Here is a 20611-nt window from a genome sequence, read left to right as displayed (position 1 = left end):
CAAATAGGCGAACAAGCTTATCTTGCCCCCCTTTCGTGAGTTTCATCGGAATGACGGTCGAGCTTTCGACCTTAAACAAGCGCACTCGGGAGGCAATCCCGAGAGGTTCGACATTTCATCTTATTTTATTTTATTTTATTTTCGTAATTGTTTTAGGTTGTGTCGTTTTGGAGTTTTAGTGATTTTTGTGTTATTGTTGTGTTGATTTCTTGTCTTCTATTTTATTTTTATCCAATTTTATTTAATTTTTTTAATTCCGTATAATGCCGGGGTGTTCGTTTGGTGTGATGTGCAGGAATTGGAAAAAATGGGCAGTAGATTCGTGTTAGGAAGGTGTTTCGTTCGAAACTACCTTGTTTCGTTAGAAACAACAAAATTTTGGTTGTTTCTAACAAAACAATAGAGTTTCGAACGAAACTCCCTTCCCCCAAAATCTCCTGGAAGTCCAGGAGATTATTCTCAAGCAACGTTTCGGCCGAAACAATTCAGTTTCGAACGAAACATCACCAGTTTCGTCCGAAACTCTCTTGTTTCGTCCGAAACAATTGCTAGAACAACAAAAAGCTGAAGACGTGGCCACATCACAAGCCTTTCATCTCCCCACAATTTCCTTCCCCATCAAACAAACCTCCATTCTCAGCAATCAGAAGAAAAAAAAACGGCAGCCCCTCCATTTCTTTTCAAAACTTACAAAAAATTCAACCTTAAACCTCCATTTTCCCTTACCAAATCACCTCCAAACTTCACCAAATTTAAAACCCACCTCCAAATTCATCACTCTACAACACCCATAAATCAGAAAATTCAAACCCACAAAAGAAATTAAAACCGAAAATTTCAAGCATGGTAAGGAGCAAAAACGCCGTCAACCGCCCAATCCGAACCGCCGCTCAAGCACGGAATCAAGCGGAGCCCGAACTACCTCCTCTCGCAGCCGTTGGCAGACCTCGCCAAGCACGTGCCCCGAGGGCAGCCACTGAAGGGGCAGCAAACAACACCACGGCGAGCCTCACTCGTCGTTTCAATGCTCCATTTGAAATTAGAAGCGAAGAAGAGGGAGCGAAGTATGAGGCGATTAGTGCTAGAGAAATCGCTCAACCATGGAAGATTGATTGGGTAGCAATGCGGGATTTGGGAATTGAGAATGATGTGAAGCGCCAATTGAATGTGTGGGGTTTGCTGTACTTAGCTTCAATTCGCCATGACACACACACGGAGCTTGTTCATGAGTTTTTCACTACCTTGAGGACTCCGGAGGAGGCGAGTACCGACCTCATTTTTCGCATCAAGAATGTGGAGCGACGGGTTAGTGTGGAGGAATTTGCTACTAAGGCAAAAATGAGGAATGAGGGGTTGAAATGTACCCCTACCGAGTTAGATGAAGCCGCAATTTGGAAAGCACTATCGGACGAGGACCTCTACGACGCCAAGGTGTCTAAGGTAAACGCTATTAAAGATGTTTCAATTTGTGTTGCTTTGAAGTGGTATGGTTATACTTTTAAGGTTGCTCAAGAGGACATTATGGCATTGAATTCATTGTTGCATCCCGATATTGCCATGTATAAAGTGAATATGCCGTACCGTATGTTCCAAATTTTGAGAGAGGTGCCGAGAATGAAACATAGGATTGCTTTAGGATGGGTTACCGGGTTTATGTCAAATATGTACTCGGGTTACTCGGTTAGTGAGCTTGCAGGGATGACGTACATGCCGCCAAAGGTGATTAATTCAAAGCATTTGAGATTGGCAATGATGGTTAGGAAGGGTAAGGTAGTTCCGTATTATCAGCGGACTACTTGGATCCTTAAGCATGGAGAAGATGCGGCTTTGGCAGCTGAGATAGAAGAACATGGAGAACAGTCCCAAGATCAAGAACAGTCAGAGGGGCAACGCCCGAAAAAGCTTACTGTGCGTCGAAAAGGAAAAGAGCCGCCGAGTTCATCAGCGGAAGCAGGGTCTGATTTTCAGGGGCAGAGAGGTGCTCAGTGGACTGGCTATGATCACCGTTTTGATGAGTTGGAGCGTCAGAACAGAGAGGGATGGGCCGAGCAGAGTCGGTTGTTAACCGAAATTCAGAGTGATCAGAGAAAAGGGCTAGCACGGATCCGCTACGAGCAGGATAGAATGAAGGCAAAAATGGATCGACAGGAAGCTTACTTGAGGCGTTTCTTCAATGCCTCCGGAGGAGAGCGGTATCCATCACCCGAGCCATCGCCGGACCCCCCAGTTTTCGACTAGCGAGATTTGTTTTCTAATCCCTAACTTATGCAATTTTCCTTTTTATATATATTTCATTGCGATGTGGGCATAGCATGAAATAGTGTGAGGAGGGGGTTAGTAAAATTGTTTCGTTAGTTATTAGGTTTTGTTTAGGATTTATTTTTATCTTTTATGTTTTTGGTGTGTTTGATTAGTTAGACTTTTTGTTATGTTTAGTGTTATTTTGGTGTGGGGTGCCTTGTATCACTTAGCCTTGAGCTTGATGTTTGTTGAAAATATGCTAGTGATCTTGGTTGTTTGAAACACTTTTCATGTTTGATATTCCGACTCATAAATGGATTGAATGCAATTTCTTTGAATATCAATAGTTGATGATGCTCACATAGTGAAATGCTAATTGCATGATTATAGTTTAATTGAGTTTGAGATTGTGGTTGCATAGTAGTTACTTTGATGCGGATTCATGAGATGTTGTTTTAAAATTTTAATGGTTGAGTTGATTTTAGGCATGATTGGTTTGTTTGTGCGGAAATTAAACTTTTGGCATTACACAACTTTTTGATGAAAATTTGAGCCTAATGTTTTTGTTGTGAAAATGTTATGTGCATTTAATTCCTAGAACTTGACTTGTATCCGTTCAAAATCACATTGTTGAGTTTTTGGCACAAAAATGAGAATGGCATTAGGACTACACATTTTTTCTTAAAACCACTTAAAAGACTACCCCATTTTCTATTAGTTGCACAAATTTGAGCCTAAAACCTTTCCTTGATTTTAACCCCAAAATTCACACATTTAAACCTTTCAACATTTACCTCTTTAAAACACCTTATTTAACTTGATTGGCTTAATTCTTAGAAACAATTGATCGCAACTTGATGAAAAAGAAAAAGAATAGCGAACAAATGCCTTATAGAAGAAAGAAAGAAAATCAAAGAAAGAAAGAATAAAATTGGTTGAGAAAAAGAAAAGAAAATGTATATATAAAAAAAAAGAGAGAAAAAGAAGAAAAATGAATGCAAAAGAATAAAAAGAGGCAAGAAATGAAGAAATTGTTCGTTTTGTGTTTGTAAATTCCAAGTTGGATCTTTGTGTTGTGTATTGTTTTTAGCCATCAAGTTATTTGTTTAGCCAAATTATACCCTTTTAAACCTACCCTACACCTTAGCCCCATTACAACCCATTTAAAGTCCATTTGATTTGTGTCGATTACCGAACTAAGTGGTGGAGTCCCGGATTATAGTCAAGCCTATGGTGAATCTATGCATGCTTTTGTGAGCTTTTAAATTGTTTTGCACTACCCTAAACACTTGAGTGTTGGAGTGTAATCTTGTGAGGATTCATGCCTTTTGGTTAATTTTCGCACAAATTTACCTTGAATTGCCTTTATGAAACTCATACTTAGTTGACATGTCCCGCAAGTGATAATGTGACTCTATGTGATTTACGTATGGAGTACTCTAAATTATAATTGTACAATCGAGTTATCATTAGTGTGCATCTTTAGCGGTTGCTAAACTTGGAAGAAAGCATTCATCTCTTTATGACTTGTGAATTTAAATGCAGTTGTGTTTCAGCAATTCAAGTTTGCTAGCATGTTTTCCTGAGCGAGATTCAATTCTTGCTCGGGACGAGCAAAGGTTAAGTGTGAGGAGGTTTGATAGGTGTAGAATTACACCTATTTTACTTGTCTATTTTGAGTTATTAATGCCATGTTAATGTCCATTGGAAGTGTTTTATTGCTCATTTTCATGTCGAAGTGTTTCAGGTACACAATGGCGAGAATCGGGCAAATTGGAGCGTATTTGGAGCGATCAAAGTCAGAAGGAGCAGAATTCCCCAAGCCAGTCATGGTTTCGGAAGAAACAGGGTGTGTTTCGAAAGAAACACTCCAAAAATAAGCCTGTTTCGGACGAAACAATCTCTGTTTCGGAAGAAACAAGGCCTGCACCCATCCAGGAGATTTCTATCTCAGCCCATTTCGGAAGAAACAAGCCAACTTCTGACAGAAACGCATTTTTAATGAAGAAACGTGGTGGAAAGCTGAAATGACATATATGGGCATCCTTTTGGTCTATTTTCATTGGTGGCTTATTTTAGACTTGTACTAGGATGTAATTTTGCACCCTTTTTGTCCTTGAACTATAAAAGGACCCCTTTATTTCCCTTTTAGGGCGATGCACATATTTTTAGATTTGTAGCCCCCATTTTCACTTACTATTCTCAGCTTTTTGAATTACACTTGTTCTTAGTGATATTTTGAGTTTTTGTTATGGATTGAAGATTATTATTATTAATAGAAGATTATTGGTTCTTTATTATTGTTCTTCATTATCTCTTTTATGCTTTGGGTCTTCAATTATTACAAGGTAATTAATCTCTACACTATGTTTATTCTTATTTCTTACTTATTAGTTATTGTTAATATGTTTGTGATTAGTAGCTAAACCCTTTGTTTAGGGGTTGTTAATGAAGGTTGATTGTGATTAGTTGATTAGGGTTTGTTTGGGTATAAGGGTTTGTAGTGATTTGTGTGCTTTATGCCTAGGATAGATTGATCTCCTAATCCTAGGTCAAAAGGGTAATTAATTAGGCGAGAGTCATTTAATAACCCGGAATTAGCAAATCATTTAATTAGGGCTTAATCACGCGAGAGCGGTTTAGGACTTAATTGGTTATAGGTTAGCTTCGCGATTGGATTCAATTGATATAATCGAAATCTAATTACGCGAGAGCGATTTAGATTTCGGTGTATTAATTAAATTATAATTAGCTCTAATTGCGGACTCGAGAGAGCGGATTAGGCATTTTAGAAAAACTTGACACGAACCAAATACTAAATCAACCCCGGTTAGCTAGAACGTTTCAACCCTAATTAGCAACCTCTAAGCGTTCCTCTTATTGATTAAATCTTGTGTTAATTAGCGATTGCCTAGTTAATTGTTTAATTTAAGTAACGATTTAATTGTTTGCTTAGTAGTTAATTGTTGATTTTATTGATTTTAAAGTTCCGCAGTTATTACTTCAAATCAATTTACTTGTTGCTTTCCGAATTGAATTTTAAAATACGTGTTCGTTCACTTTAAACCTCTTGTTCTTGTGGGTTCGACCTCGACTTGTCGAGTACTACAAGTTAGCGAGTGAAAATTTTCTAACAGTTACATTGGGTCGAACTATTCGAACAGCAGTTGGATTTTCTCCGCTAGGGACTTCATGGTAGAAAAAATTAAACTTGGTTATTTTTTTCTTCATACTGAGAACATATTTGGTTTTGCTGTAGTTCTCTCTTTCAGCATTTGCACTCAAAACATAAAGAGTTGTCACTAGAAATATAAAAAAAATATTTTCTTTCATTTTTTCTCCTATTAATTTGTCGTATTATCATAACTAATAAGTGCATTATATAAAGTTACAGGGTTACAATTACGTTCTTCCATGATATTATAGCTTATTTTGAAAAAAATTCAATACTTCATTTTGTCAACTTCTATTTTAAGATTTAGGCAAGCTTACATGTTTTTTTTTATGAATAAAAATATATTAAAGCCACAAGAAGTGGCAAAACCACTACTTTAATCTTTCGCACAAGAAGCGACACACACTAGGTGGCACGCTAAAGGCTTAGGCAAAAAGAAGTGGGCGAGAATCAATGGTTCGAATACAAAACACTGGATGGATTCAAAAAGAAATCCAAACTCGAATAGCTAAAACTCCTATTGTAACTCTTAAAAACAAAAAACAGCTTTAGAAAAGCAACTAAAGATCACCGCATCCTTGTTTGAAACTTCGTTCCGAAAAACTCTACCATTCCTGCATTTCCAAATTTCCCACACAATCAAATACCAAAGCATCTCCCACAGCTTCCAATAAGGACCCCTAGGTATCATACTCTGCCAGTGAACCATAAAATCATCAAAAGAATACGGAATAACCCAAACTAAATACAATCTCTGAATAACATCACACCAAATACTCCTTGCAAAGACACAATGGATAAATAAATAGTGTTTTATTGGTAGAGTTTGTCGGAACGAATATAGTGTTTTTAATATAATAGTAATAATAATAATAATAATCTACAATTATTACATTTGATTTCTAATAATCATGTATGTAGTTGCGTACCAATATAGTGTTTTCAATAATAGTAATATATATATATATATAGGTATAATATAATATAGCGTGTTTAAATATTTTATTAATAGATTTTACCAATTGTTATATTACTTTTTAATCTCTAAAATTTAAATATTATGCAGTTTTGAGTCAATATCATGATTTTTACCTTTTGCCTTTGTTAATCATTTGCAGCAAATTCATTCACAAAACAATTTTTGGACCTAATCGGATGAAATGAAAAAAAGTTGAACTCTTGATTGAGTGAGAGAAAAGGCACGTTCATTTCTATTTTTTCTTAATTAGATATTTCAGCAAAATACGTAATTAGTTACGAATACTAAAATAATTCTTATTGTCAAATAATTAAACCATCTAACTCGAATAACTAATTTTAATGTAACTTGATTATTATGTGCCATTCTTCATTGTGTAGATTTTGAGTTTAAAATTGATAAGTTGTAAAAGTTTATCAAAATAATTTTCTTTTTCAAATAAAAAAATTTCATTAATCGAAAGTTATTAGATAGATTGTTTGACATCAAAAAAAAAAAAAAATCTTTTATAGATGGGTTAATTAACTTAAACATTAAATTATTACATTCACTAATGGTAACTCTGCGCATTTGCGCGGAATCAAATTATTATCTAATTTAAATTATTTTATTTATATGCAAAAACAAATTTTTAGGAACATTATTTTTTATTTTTAAAAACGAATACCAACAATGCCAAAAAAAAACTAAAAAAATATCATTATCTGTAAAATAAAAAAATATAAATAAAATTTGTTATAATTATAGATTGTTTCTAAAAGGCCTAATACCTCAAAAACCCCTGACCTTTTTTACGTGATCGATGATTAAAGTATTTTGAATTAGAATCCGTATTAATTACACATAGTTATTGTAATTACGTAAACCCGACGAGACAACTACGATAGAACCTGGAATTCGAGGAACGTAAAACCGCTTTACTTGATTGAAGGCTATGGATCGCAAGTAGTGAGTATACACTACTTTTGCGTATTCTACGCTAAATTTATTTTATGCTATACTACAAATTAGTATTAAAATGCATCGCATGATATATTATTTGCCCGTTATATATATGAGTTTTGTATATTGATTTATCAATCATATTGAATTGTGAAAACTAGTATATGATTAGGGGAAACGAGCTATCAATAGGCTGTGTGATCACCAGTGTTGGGTAAGTCTTAGCAAATAGAATTAGACTAACTTATTTGTGAATACGATACGAGGTTAGCATGGTTGAACTATCCCGCGGTCTGTATCTAGTGAATCGCCATGGTTGAACTATCCCGAAACTCCGCTGCAATGTTGGATTTATGATGGTATGATGCATAATGGTTGAACTATCACGATGCCCGGCCAGATGGTTGGTTGACATGGTTGAACTATCCCGTAACCACCATCAAGATTAGAAGATCGCTATTGTTATGAGTATTAGGAATTTCCTAGTTCATAATTGTTTATAACATTAAGGTTTTGATCAGATCAATTGATTGAAATACGTAATATATATTAATACATATTTGTTTTGTTTTAAAATGCGATGCTAATTTTGAGTAATTTCATTAGTGATGTATATTCACTCAGCGTTAGCTGACCCCCCCTACAGTTTTTGTTTCAGGTTAAAAGTAATTGAAGTATTGGGCCTCCATTCTTATTCCGGAAGTCTGCAATGGTTTTGAAAATATGGTCAGAAGTAAGTTTTACTTCGTAGCGCTGTAGTAGTCATTAGACGTCTTTTATAGATAATGTTTTGATTTCAAATGGTTTGATTGTAAACTCTGATACAATTGGCATATATGAAAGGTTTATAAAACCTTGTTTAATCTGTTTGAATTCTGTACCAATTACCCATGAGTGGAATTGGATTTTCTTATGGTATGATTTGGTTGAAACCGGGCAATGCTGAAATGATGTGTCGCATTGTAAGACCCTGGTTTTAAAGAGTTGTTTTGCATGGGTTCCAGAAAGAGATATAGTATTTTGATATAAATATATTTTCTTAAAGAAGTTATGTGAGAATGTTTTTAATATGATTTGTTCTTGCTTTCGCAAAAAAAAATTTATAGTGAGTTTTAGGCTTACTACGGGTTTCGGTGCTATCACACCCATTCCCTAGCGCCGGTCTCGACTCAAAATTTTGGGTCGTGACACTCGGCTCTTCCGAAAGTCGGACATTTATTATGGCAGATCTATCATCAAACTTTTCCCATTAACGTCAACTTAGTAAAAACATACGGCACCTGTAGCAGAGAGCTGCCTGAGATGCTGTATTATGGAGGAAACTGATATTCATGCTCTAAAGGAAAGCGAGGAAGTCTGGGGGTTATAGCTGTTTTCTCCTCTGAATTTGAGAGTAAATGGAAACCAGGGTGGTACTTTGAGAGAATGGGCCGAGTAGAAATAATATTTACGTCGTTGAAGAATGAAAAAATCCAAACCTTCATTCTAAGTCTTTGGATTATCTAGAATAACCACAACAATATCGTTTTTTATAATAATAGACTTCCACATCCATTGCTGTTCGTATGCATTCCAACTATGATTCAAGCTTCACGTCCCCAAGTTACTTGTACTAGGCCTGTTTCAGTTCTGGCTTGGAATGCTCCGCCCCTGTCAGCTATAAAACTGAATACGGATGCCTCAATTGTTCCTTCGAAGAACTTATTAGTTACAAGCGTTGTTATCAGAGACGAGTTTAGGTTAATCATTAGCAGCAGGGTTCCTTTCTTCATGGAATTATGGACATCGAGTTAGTAGAAGCTCTAGCTATGGGCTTCAGTCTGAACCTTGCATTTTCCATTCCTGGTCCGGATCTATTTATGGAGTATGATGTTGCTGGTGTTATTCATAGGCTGCAACAACGTAGACTTTCTATTGATCATATTCATGATATTATTCACGATTATTATGCGTTAGTTGGTGATCGTTCGATTTGCTTTCAGCACATTAATGAAGTTTGTAATCAAAAGTGGGCATGATTGGCATGAGAACATAGGAACCAAGCAATTGCATAACACCACATTCTATTCTAAAAATGATTGAGCCATAAATGCATTTCTTGTGTGTTGTGTAACTACATTCCTAGAACTTGCTCGGTGTCCATTTAATACTATATAGTAGAGTGTCGATTGCTAAATGAGTATGGCATTAAGATCAACATTTTTCTTAAAACCACTTAAAAGCCTACCCTTACCACTTGATCACCCATTTGAGCCTTAAACCATTTCCTTGAATATTAACACATTTTAACACACCATCCTTTCAACAATCTACCCCTTTAAAATACCCCAAAAATATGACTTGAATGACTCATAATTATTAAGAAATTTGTCTAACTTGAAGAATAGAAAAAACATGAGCAAAAGAAGTAAATTTGTGCCTAAAGAAAAGAAAAAAAAGCAAAAGAAAGAAAGAACAAAAAAAAAGATCAAGAAAAATAGAAAAACAAAGAAAAAGAGCAAAAGGAAAAGTTGAATAAAAGGCATGAAAATGAAGATGAAGTTCAATTGTGCAAGAAAATCCCAAGTTATACAAATAATGTGATCAATGATTTAGTTGTCAAGTCAAATTTTTGTAGCCAAATTATCCCTCTTTAACTACCCCTTTAACCCCTAGCCAAGTTACAACCCGAATAGAAGTTCATATGATAGTGATTGATTGCCGAACTAAGTAGTGGAGAATCGGACTAAGAGCAAGCCTATGGTGAATTAGCGTATTCTTGAGCGTAAATTTGTGCACCCCAAACACTTGTGTGTTAGAGTGAATCTTGTGAGAATTAATATGCTTTTATTGATGCCTATGTTTGATATGCCATGATTGCCCTCACTTGACCAAGTCATGCATGTCCCATAAATGATCTTAGTGACTTGATTTGTTCAACAAGAACCTTAAGCCAATGCAAGTGTAGTCTAATTTCCATTGAAGTATGTCATTGTAATTGCATTCATCATTTGTTTGCATCATTAGCGGTTGTTGATATTAGACGATTGTATTTGAGTCATTGTTGATTGGGAGTTCGTTTGTTGATGCTTGTTCAAGATCGCCATGATTAGTTAACATCGTATTTTACTTTAGTTCATTTCTTGCTTGGGGACAAGTAAAGATTTAGTGTGAGGAGGTTTGATAGGAGTAAAATACTCCTATATTCTAGAGTGTTTTTGATGCGCTTTAATGTATTTTGTTATGCATTTTGAGGTGTATTTATATCTTATTAGTGTGCTTAAGAGTTTCAGGATAACGGAGCGTTATGGGGCGTCTTTGGTGTTAAAAGAGGAAGAATCAAGGAAAGCGAGAAGCAAGCAAGGGAGCGAAAGAATTGAAGATTTCATGAAGTCTGGGCATTGCACGGATCGTGCAAAGCCTTGCACGTTTCGTGCACCACCAAGCTAGAAGCAGTCCACTTTCAAGAGAATTGCACGGATCGTGCACCCTTGAATAAGTTGGGTTGCACGATTCGTGCAAAGGCTTAAAGTTAGAATCAAAAAACTGAAGAAAAGGACAAGACTTATGCACACTTCCTCTTTTGGCCCAACACTCATTTTCGTAGGATGTTTTTATTTTCCTTTTTGAGAACACTATAAGTACTACTTTATGTTTCAAATTAGGGTAGGAGGCAACAACAATTATTCTCTACACACTTTTAGTCATCTTTTAGGAGTAGAATAGTTTAGGGTTTTGTGCCTCTATAGTTTCCACCATTATTGGTGCTTGGAAGCTTTTATTGCTTTGTAAGAACAAGATTTATCTTTGAATGCAAGTGCTTAATTTGAATCTTATCCTTCTAAATAAGTATTTCTTATCTTTTATTTCTCTTTATTTAGTAGTTAATGTGATTTTTAGCATGATTGGCTAAACCCCCTTGTTTGGGGGTTGATATGATGGTTGAAATAATTGCTAGATTGGGTTAGGATTTGGCTTGTGTGTTCTAATTAATTGCTTAATGCCTATTGTAGATTGATCACCTAGTATTTGTTGCTAGATTAATTTTCACCTTAAGAGAGGGTTTATTAATTGGAATTAATTAATTAGATGCTTAATTAGTAACACCATGAGAGTGGGTTAGTAATTAGGTGGCATATGAGTTGTGTTTAATTGCTAATTGCCTCTAATTGTGTTTAGTGCTACGAGAGTAGGTTAAGCTTAGTTAGTTGTGGTTTTGTCACTCTTTGATGCTCTCGAGAGCGGGAGTTGCGATTTAAAAAAACTTGGTTCACGTTTAGAAGCCGTAGTCCGAACCCTTGATAGTAATTGGTTAATCGTAGTATCAACCCTCAAGCTCGTTATCCATAGTTTATCTTAATCATTCAATCGCTTGCTTATTGCTTTTTGCTAGTTAAATTGTTTAGTAATTGTGTTTACTTTAATTAATGTTTTAATTGTTCAAATTCCAAATCCTCTATCCAATCGTTGTTTGCTTTCCGAATTGAATTTCAAAATCATATTTCATTCTCATTAAACCTCTCATCCCTGTGGGTTCGATAACCCGGACTTATAGTCCACTCTATTACAAGTTGGTGAGTAAAATTGCCAACAACATCCACACCCATACCCTTTAAACACCCATTTATTGTATCTGATCCAGCAAATGACACAGAATGTACTGAGCCACCAGCAGATTCAGGTGGACAAAACCTTAAAAGAGTCACCTTACGATTTCAAGTAGCTTTTTAGTAGCTCATGAGTAGCTAAAAACTCATCTAAAAAACTTGTATTCTAAAAGCTACTGTCAAATTACCACATAAAAATCAAACTAATTTTCTCATATACCCACATCTAAGAAAAAGAAAACTCAGTCCAATACCACTTAATAAGAAGAGTGAAATAAATGATTTAACTACATACATATTTAACGAGAAGAATGTGCTAATTGATACACAAAAAATACAATACATAGAAAATATACTTAAAACCAATTACTACCATACAAATACATATATAAAATTACTATATCATGTCATTATCCTCGTTACCTTTTCTTGTCTCTAAATCTACAAATTAAACAAGTAAACAGAGAATCATTATTCACATAAACTGATTATTGATTAATTAATTTAACACATTAATAAATAAAGCAACTATTAGGGTGAAGTAGAAGGAATAGATAAGAGAGATAGAATAGTAAATAAGAGAAGCTTATCACGAAACTTTGAATGAACAAAAAAGACGAAGAAAACGATTTACAGGAAAACCACAAAGACGACGAGCGGAAGAATAGTCAGGCGAAGAAAATGGTTTACAGAAATGAGCACAGTGATGGCGAGGGAAAAAAGAAGTAAAAGTGAAAAGAGAAATTTAAAAAAAGAGTACGCTTGAAGACTTAAAAATTGAGAGGATAATATTGGAACTATTTTTGAAATAGGCGTACACCATGTCATTTCCTCTCAAAATTAAGGATTATGGAGTAAAGGCCTTTACCCAATAAAGCCACCAACAACCAATAATCAAAATATAAAAAAAATCCATTAAAGATTAGGATTTTTACTTGGTTTAATGGCGTAAAAAATCATAAACTTTAGCGTGTTTTGCAAATCAAACATAAATTTTTAATTTTGACAAATCAATACACAAATTTTAGGTTTTTTGCAATTTTAGCACCGATCAATTTTCCTTTAAAAAAATAGAGAAAAATGTTGATATGGACGCCGGAATAGTGGTTATTCCGGTGTACACATCAACATTTTTTTATGAAAAATTGATCGTTGCTAAAATTGCCAAAAATCAAAAGTTTCTGTATTAATTTGCCAAAATTGAAAGTTTATGTTAAATTTGCAAAACACGCTAAAATTTGTGACTTTTTTACGCAATTAAGCCTTATCATTAAAATGTCATGTCACATGTGACCTTACACTTGGACTAAAATTAAGAGAATAGTGTTAAAATATAATTAACTCCGTTACAAATAAGGGTTTGATTGTTCTAAATTTAAAACGTTAAGTGGTTAATTGTGATCTAAAATTCATTAAGGACTAAGTTGTGCCTCGCCAAATACCATAGATAGGGGCAATATTTGCCCCTTTTCCCTATAGTATAATACAAAAACCTAACGAAGCCTTATGAAACTCCGTCAAGATAACTTGTTTTGCATGTAACTCTAGTGCATAAAATTTTATATAATTAATAAATTCCAAATCCCCACAAGAAAAACAGCGTTGCCCATTGATCAAATCTCCATTTCTTCTTGTGCTTGCACATGGCTTCTACTTCTATAGTTGAAAAATCATGTCCTTCTTCAGTTCATTACCATGTTTTCTTGAGCTTCAAGACAGAAGATACCCGTAAATCTTTAGCTACTCGTCTTCTTAAAGATCTGGAACGCAAAGGGCTCGTCTGCTTCAAAGATAATGGAAACTCTGACAGAGGCAAATCAGTTTCGTTAGAATTTTTGAACGCCATTGAATGTTCAACATTTGCAGTGATTGTTATATCAAAAAAATATGTTTCTTCAAGCTGGTGTTTGGATGAACTTGTAAAAATCATCGAATGCAAGGAAATAACCGGTCGATATGTTCTTCCCGTTTTCTATAATGTGGATCCCTTACATGTCAAAGATCAAACAGGTTTTGTTGCGGAAGTTTTGGCTGAGTATGAAAAGGATTCTTTCTTGTTAGACAAGGTACCGAGATGGAGAGAAGCACTAAATAGATTGGCCTCAATTGATGGTTGGATTTCTAGAGACTGGTAATGTTCTGCTAATTCCTTTATTTTCTTTAATTTTATTTGAGGATAAGTGGACAACTACTCATAGTTATTAGGGGTAATAGGATTTTTAGTCTTTAAATTGTTTACCAAGGTGTCCTGCAATTTGAAACGTCAAAAATAGTAAGGTGGCCTTGTCTCGGGAAGAGGGAGTAATTTCACCTATTTCTCGACAGAGGGTAAGAGTATATAATAGTACTTTGATTAAAAATACACTGGGTAATGATAATATAATTGATGTAGAGTTCAGAAAAAATTAGATGTACTATAACATAGAAACTCCGAAAAGAAACACTGAAAACAGAAACCGCATAAATGACATTGTTTTATAATAATAAGTTATAAATATAGACTTGTTTCCAAGTTTCAAAATGTTACTAAAACATAAAACTTGAATTTTTTGGTGCAAACTTAGTAATATACTGTTAATTTGTTTTCAGACTTCTCTATCATTTCATGTACTTAATAGTCTGTCTGTCATATTTTCCAGGCCTGATGATCATAAGCTAGCTGAGGATGTCTCTAACACGATTTTGAAGGAATGGAATCGTAAATCTATAACCGGATTTGATGGATTAGTTGGAGTTGATTCTCGCGTTCATCAAATTCAATCATTATTAGATTTGGAGTCCACTAATGTTCTGTTTATAGGAATTTGGGGTATGGGTGGTATTGGTAAGACTACCACTGCTAGATTTTTGTTTAATCAAATCTCAAATAACTTTGATGCTGCTTATTTTGCTGCAAATGTCAGAGAAGAATCAGAGAAGGGTACTGTCATTCGATTACGAAATGAAATTCTTTCAAACATTTTAGAAGATGAGAATTTACATTTAGGAATGCAAAGTGTATTGCCAAGATTCATTTTAAATCGAATGCGACGAAAAAAAGTTCTTATTGTTCTTGACGATGTTAGCAATGAAGAACAACTACCAATTTTAGCTGAAAATCATAATTGGTTTGGTTCTGGAAGTAGAGTAGTCATAACAAGCCGAGACAGACAAGTTCTTGTTAATACAGCTGACAAAATCTACGAAGTCGAAGGTCTAAATTACCATGAAGCTCTTCAGCTATTTAGTCTCAAAGTTTTCAGACAAAATCACCCTATTCAAGACTATATAGAGCTGTCAAAAAGGGCTGTGAATTCTACTAAAGGTGTTCCTTTAGCTCTTAATGTTTTGGCTTCTTCCTTGTGCAACAAGCAATCAGAAGAATGGACAAGAACATTAGAGAAACTAGAAGAATCTTCGAATCCTGAAATTCAGGAAGTGTTGAGAATAAGTTATGATGAGCTTGATTGGGTTGATAAGGATATATTTCTTGACATTGCTTGTTTTTTTAAAGGAGCTCATGTCGAATTTGTAACAAGTATTCTTAATGGTTGTGATTTTTTTCCAAGCACTGGAATAAGTCGTCTTGTTGATAAGAGTCTCATAGCTATTATAGATAACAAGTTAGATATGCATGATTTGTTACAAGATATGGGTCGGGACATTGTTCGACTAGAATCTGGTGAAAATCCTGGCAGAACTTCCAGATTGTGGACACCTGAAAGTATTCATCATTGCCTTCTAACTTTTCAATGGAGAATCTTGTCGAACTTAGCTTGCCGTTCAGCCAAGTTAAAGAACTCTGGAATGGAGTCAAGGTACATGCTCATTTTTCATTTCTGACAAAATTAGCAAATTACTCATGTTCTTGTATCTACTTCCTTTTTTTGCAGCATGTTCCGAAGTTAAAGCTGCTTGATCTTCATGATTCCGATCACCTGACAAGTCTTCCGGACCTTTCTTCAGCTTTGAATTTGGAAAGAATAATTCTTGATAATTGCACAAGCTTGGTTGAAATTCCATTGTCCATTCAATGCCTCAACAGGCTTGTTTATCTGAGTTTTTCTAATTGCAAGATGCTGCAGAGTGTTCCAAGCCTGAGTCTTTTGAAATCTCTAAGGACCCTTAATCTCTCTACCTGCTCGAGTTTGAGGAAGTTTCCAGAAGTTTCAGGGGATATAGAAGAGCTGCATCTAGATGGGACTGGACTGGAAGAATGGCCAACCTCTATTCCATTTCTTGACAAGCTAAGATTCTTATCTACAAATCATTGTGAAGAGCTTAAGACTCTGCCCAGCAGCATTCATTTGAATGCTCTGGAAAATCTTGACCTCTCTTGGTGCTCGAGTCTCGAGAATTTTCCAGACATTGTGGGGAAGAATATCAAGAACTTGAATGTAGGACACACTGCATTAGAAGAATTGCCATCATCAATAGGGTCACTCACTTCGCTTGCCAACTTGAACCTGCGAGAGACAGATATAAAAAAATTGCCTTCATCAATTGGAAATTTGTCTTCACTCGTTGAGTTGAATCTCAAAGAATGTTCAATAGATGAACTGCCATCATCAATTGGGTGTCTTTCTTCACTGATGAAACTGAATATGGCTTTTTGTCGTATTAAAAAGTTGCCCTCGTCGATTGGAGAACTCTCTTCGCTTGTTGAATTGAATCTTAAGAACACTCCATTAACAGCATTGCCTTCATCAATTGGATGCCTAGCTTCACTTGTTAAGCTGAATTTGGCATTTACAGAGATAAAAGAATTACCTCAATCAATTGGATCTCTCTCTTCACTTGTTGAGTTGAAGTTGAGCCAATGTCCTAATCTTGAGAGACTTCCTAGCAGCATTGGTGAGCTGAAATGCCTTGAAAAGTTTTATCTTTGCGGTAATAGAAAACTAAGGAGTATTCCAAGCAGCATTTGTGAACTAAAACTCCTGCAAGATCTTTATCTTAATCACTGTACAAAGCTCAGTAAATTGCCTTCTTTATCTGGTCTCGGTTCCGTAAGAGATCTCGTTCTAAGCTACACAGGAATAGTGAAACTCCCGCGCAGCCTAGGCGACTTATCATCATTGCAGGTTCTGCTTCTAAAGGGAAATAATTTCATGAGAATTCCTGCAAGTATTAAACATCTTACATGGTTTGTATTGCAAACAAACTTGTCTACTTTTATGTTTCGGTGTTTTTAAAATTCTGAAAGTTTATATTTATAACCAATGCTTATTTAAAAAGTATCCTTTCGATGTTTAATGTTTCGTGCAACATCATAGGTTGGAAGTGATTGACGTATCATATTGCAAGAGACTCAAGGCCTTACCAGAGCTTCCTCAGCGTATAAGAAATGTAATAGCACTAAACTGTATATCTCTGAAGACAGTTTCAAGTCCATTCATTCAATTTCAAGATTCACACGGACAATCTCCGGATGCCAAATACGGATTCACATTTGCTAATTGCGTGAGCCTGGAGAAGAATGCGCTTAACTACATTGTCGAAAATGTAAAGCTCAAAATCCACCATTTGGCAACTGCACTACTTCAACATTTCGCGGTAGGCATCACTCTTCGCTCTTCTAATACTCATAAACACCAATTCTCATCAAAAGAAATTCTGATTTTGCAGACTGATGAAGAAATTTTGGTTTCTCCGGTTGTGTGTTTCCCAGGAACTGAAATCCCTGGATGGTTCAGGTATCAAACTACAGGGGATTCAATAACCATCCTGCTATCTACGAATTGGTACGATAACAGATTCGTGGGATTCACATTTTGTGCTGTAATAGAATTGGAGAATCATCGGTATGAAAATGGTTTCACTTTTCTATGCAAATGTGTCATTGAAAATGAAAACGGTGGGGAACTCGCATTCACATCCGAGGAGATAGGAGAATGGAGGGACCAGATCATGTTCGAGTCGGATCATGTTTTTATTTGGAACACTAGCTGTTTCGACATTTTTGAAAAGGAAAGATGCGAACATCTTAGAAAGAACTCATGCACTGCTAGATTTGAGTTCGAGTCTTACATCCAGGACGACTATAAGGTAATGCTGCCGGGTTCAAACAGTTTCAAAGTTAAAAAATGCGGGTTTAATCTGGTATATGCCGATGAGGAGAAGAAGAGACTGGATCAAATAGATCAAGCCAGCTCTTCTTATGATCCAATGCAGGATGTAGAATTTGGAGAACATGTAATGGATTTTCACGCTAACAAGAAAATGAGAAGTGAAGACAATTGTTTTAATTAAATCAGATGAATCACATTGGAGATGACAAAATGAATACTTTAAGAAATTGTATGTCATAATACTAACTGATTGTATGATTAAAACCATAGCAATCAAATATTGTTCATTGTACTAAACATAATTCTACGGAAGTTCATAAAACTATATCTGAACAATTGACTTTTTTTATTATGAATGATGCTAATTTCTCTAAATATAAAGATATTAATTTCTAATTGAATTGAAAGAACAAGGAAAAAGGTGAAGCGATGGTGGCTAAGAAATGTAGTGTACTTGAAGCTGCCATAGAGACCAAGATGAGCAATGTTTTGGCATTTCAGCTTAACTAGGTCGATGCCCGCGCGTTGCGCGGGTTAAATAATAAAATGTACAATAAATATCTTTTCTTATACTATCTTATTTAATACATGAAAAATTTAAACAGTAAAAAAGTTAAATAATTTTGTTTTATTACATGATCATATATAGTTGTAAAGTTAAGACACATAGAATATGATTCATGCATATCACCACCAAGCAAATAAAAAAAAAGTTTAAATGCACTAAAAATCACCAACTTTCGCATGTTTTTGGTATTTAAAATTAAATCTTTTAATTTTGACATATTTAACATGAACTTTCAAATTTTTTGCAATTAAGACCACGTGTGTTTTATTTTGAAAAATAGTTTTATTTTACATCCAAAACAGCGTCGTTTTAATGTAAAACGGTGCCGTTTTACGTCCAAAACGGTGCTGGTGTCTTTAATTGCAAAATTTTGAAAGTTCGTTTACTTTTTTGCCAAAATTAAAAGATTATGTTAAATACTAAAAACACGCGAAAGTTGGTGATTTTTGGTGCATTTAAGCCTAAAAAAAATATCATTCGAACATGCTTTCTCACTATAAATTAATAATTTGCGTGCGTATTTTTCTCTTATAATAAAAACACATCAATTGAGCAGAAACAATAAAAAAATCAAGTAATTTTATTTTTTGTGAAATGTAAATATATTTTGTCATTTGAAAAAATGAAAAATACGTACCTTGTTTTTATTGTTTAAGTGCATACATGTATATAAGATAAGAAACTATGTATATAAAATTTTGTTGATGTTTCTCATTTATATATAGAAAAATAGTCTTTTCGTATTACAAAACTTACAAATATTAATAATATAAATGAATATTTACACTCTATACCATAATAAGGTAAAATATTTACAAACATGCTATCTTACACTACTAGAAAACAGTCATTTAGCGACGGATTTTTCCGTCGCTAAATGACCAAAATCCGTCGCTAAACACGTTTAGCGACGGATTTGCGATGGAAACAGTCCGTCGCAACCTTTTTGGTCGCAACGTTTGATAACGACGGGAAAAAAAATTGCGACGGATTTTGGTCTCCGTTTTAGCGACGGAATTTTAAATCCGTCGCTAATTAGCGACGGATTTAGCGACGGATTTAAATCCGTCACTAATTTTAAAAAAATTTAAAAATTTAAAAATTACATCGTAAAATAAATTTTTTATTTAATCAATCCCTCATCCGCGCCCTCCGTCACTCACCCACCCGAGTTAAATCAACCACCCGCATCCACCTGTCAATTTTCGCTAACTTCCCAGTAGGTCACCCATCCTTCCGTTACTCCCACTCAAGACTCTTTAACCTTGTAGTTCTCCCGCGCACAACTCCATCTTAACCAGATCATATTCATGTTATATATTTATGTATATTATACTTAAATGTTAACTAAAAACAACAAATATTTGTTTTCATAATTTAAACCCGCATTCTAAGATAATTTTTTTATAATTAATAATTTTATTAAAATATTTATATACTTTAAATAAATAAATAATATATAATTATTATTTCATAAATAATATTTAATTATTATTTTATAAATAAAAACGTTATATTATAATAATATAAATTTAATTAAAAAATTAATAATTATTTTTTATTAAATACTATCCTAAATAATATTAGATGCCTTTTAATTTTTTTTGACATTGAAAATTAGCGACGGATTTGAAATCCGTCACTAAATTCCGTCGCAAAAGGCATAATTTAGCGACGGATTTTAAAATCCGTCGCTAATTGCGAAAAATAAAAGGCGGGAGTATTCCCGCCAGTAATTAGCGACGGATTTTAAAATCCGTCGCTAAATTTTATCAAAACAATTGGCGGGACTACTCCCGCCAACATTAGCGACGGAAAATCCGTCGCTAAAGTTGGCGGGATCATTCCCGCCAATTTAATGTGGTGTTTAGATCCGTCGCTAAATCCGTCGCTAATCGAAAAAATAGCGACGGATTTTAGATCCGTCACTAAAATCCGTCGCTAAAACGCTGTTTTGTAGTAGTGTTATACTTTCTCTTTACAAGAGTGTTTTTCATATTTTCAAATATACCACCTTTTTTCTTTTATTAACAAAAATTATTTTACACTTCATCTTCTCCATCTTCTACA

The 20611-nt window shown here is 34.6% G+C and overlaps 1 pseudogene; it reads left to right on the top strand.

Moving 5' to 3' along the window:
* The first annotated feature begins 13557 nt into the window (after window positions 1-13557).
* On the top strand, window positions 13558-18154 carry LOC130015397 (disease resistance protein RPV1-like; annotated as a pseudogene).
* The last annotated feature ends 2457 nt before the right edge of the window (window positions 18155-20611 follow it).

The sequence above is a fragment of the Mercurialis annua genome, linkage group LG1-X (genome assembly GCF_937616625.2).
Source record: "Mercurialis annua linkage group LG1-X, ddMerAnnu1.2, whole genome shotgun sequence".
NCBI classification, from domain to species: domain Eukaryota; kingdom Viridiplantae; phylum Streptophyta; class Magnoliopsida; order Malpighiales; family Euphorbiaceae; genus Mercurialis; species Mercurialis annua.
The sequence above is the reverse complement of the archived record's forward strand: the minus strand, read 5'-3'. Positions and strand labels throughout refer to the sequence as shown.